Genomic DNA, 2,303 nt, shown 5'->3' with positions numbered 1-2,303 from the left:
TTGAAATGAAAACTGTTTTTTGTCGTCGGGTGTATGTGTATTATATACATATATGTAACAACATATTTGTCATAAATTCTACTCAAGTCGTAGCAAATCAAAATTTAAATGATTTATTTACTTATACAGTTAACATAAAGGTTTATTTTCTTTTCTTAATCACATGTTTGTTTTGCTGATATTTTGCGCTTTTGAAATCACATAAATGTACTTTAATCCGATTAAGTTACTATATAGAATACCGATTATAAATAATTTACTATCAATAACGGAACGCAATACTGTTTGTGGCACATACATACTACATATCTATGTACATGCATACAAACATTAGTTTTATCCCAGCTAGCATTTGGAAGATTGTTCAGTGATTTAAAAGTTACTCGATTCGCATAGAGGAGTATTTGATGATAATTTGCAGATTCTCCCGACGACTTACTGAGCAATAGCTTGAGCTTGAACGCTCTTGTTTACCGAAACAGTGGCGAATAATAAGGGTATTCAGACCATACTCGTTAAGGTTTTAATTCGGTATTCGGTAATTCCCACCATTGTTTTGTTTTTGTAAATTACCGAATATATCATTACCGACTTAACGAGGCGCTAAGTCTGATAATGTAGTAATACATGCGTTTAGAAGTCAGCTGATTCCTTTCTGTCACTTAAAGAATTTTCTCGCGCGAATAGCGCATACATTTTATCAATAATTCAATAAACCTTTCTGTCGTGGTATTAATAAATTTTACAAGTATTACTTAAATAAAAGTAATTTTAACCAGAAAAAGAATAAGGGGCATTCGAAGTTGAAAGTGTTACCGAGTTGCCAGATAACGAATTAATACATTAACAAGTACTTTTGAGGATCGAGTTCTTTAGTATCGATACTTTTAAGAATCGGGTATTTTTGAGCGTACTGAGTACTTTCTTTAAATACTTATATGTACACGTGTTGGTAACATTTCAATGCATAGTGTAGAAATCTCAGCACTTTATTCACATCAATAATATTAATCCAAAATTACGTCAAATGAATGGCTAACTTTAGTGGATATAAGTATTGTATTGGAAAACTATATGAACTTCAAATTGAGAACAATCATTTCTGAATACCGGTAAATATATATAAATAAAACTCAGTACTTTTAAGTATCTATTCGTCACTTAAGTAATACTGAGTACTTTGAATCGATCCTGAGTGTATGCGTCAAAGTGATGATTGGAACAGAGTATTTTTAAGTACTGAGTACTTTCGAGTTCTTTTAAGTTCTGGGTACTTTTGAGTTCTTTTATGAGTACTGAATACTTTGGAGACGGTAGGGTTGATCTGGATCAACTCATTAATTCGGTATTATATCGGGAATTAACTGCAGTTGACTAAGATCGTAAGACAAATGAAAGACAGATGGCAAGATAGTTCGAACGACTTTTATCATTCTAGCACAAAAAAGCTCTCTCATTCACCACTCGTGGTGGAAAGCTATTTGAGAAAAAAGCACTTCATCACCTGAAATGCAAAAAGACGTAACAAACATCATCGCTGAAGTGTCATAACTAATAAAAAATTCAAAATTCACTTTTTATTTATACTAGTGTTCGCCCAGCGGTTGAAATTCAACCGATAAAATTAAGGATAGTTTATGTAAGTTGAATAAGCTAAAATAACATTAGTTGGAATGGGTTAAGTGGAGGGGAGTTTAGCTTAGTACTTGGTATAACATAACATAACCATAACATAAGAATAAATAACATAACATATGAAGCATAACACACCACAATATAACATCGCACACTCTTCAGTTGTATTTCCTTTTTATCTCTTTTTTCACCTCTATCTAAATCTTAATTATTTTGGTTCATTTTATGCCAAATGATGTTGCCTTTGATGCCACATCAAGTGATATCATGTCATGTGGTGAAATTGGGTGTGGTGAGCTGCGGTGTGGTGGAATTGGGTGTAGGAGTTACGGTGTGGTGCATTTAGGTGTGGTGGATTCAGGTGTGGTGAGTTAAGTTATGGTGAGAAAGTTGAGGTGTGGTGAATTTTGGTGTGGTGAGTTGAGGTGAGTTAAGGTGTGGTGAGAAAGTTGAGGTGTGGTGAATTAAGGGTGGTGGATTTAGGTGTGGTGGATTTAGGTGCGGGGGTTAAGGTGTGGCGAGTTGAGGTGTGGTGAATTTAGGTGTGGGGAGTTAAAGTGTGGTGAATTAATGTGTGGTGAGCTCAGGTGGAGTAAGTTTTTAAGTTAAGATGAGTTAAAGTTAAGGGGTTATGATTTTTATCCTTATCTTCATCTTCATCTTCATCT

The sequence above is a fragment of the Rhagoletis pomonella genome, unplaced genomic scaffold (assembly GCF_013731165.1).
Source record: "Rhagoletis pomonella isolate Grant_MI unplaced genomic scaffold, Rhpom_1.0 Rhpom_scaffold_00002, whole genome shotgun sequence".
Classification (NCBI taxonomy): domain Eukaryota; kingdom Metazoa; phylum Arthropoda; class Insecta; order Diptera; family Tephritidae; genus Rhagoletis; species Rhagoletis pomonella.
Note: the sequence above shows the minus strand (reverse complement) of the source record.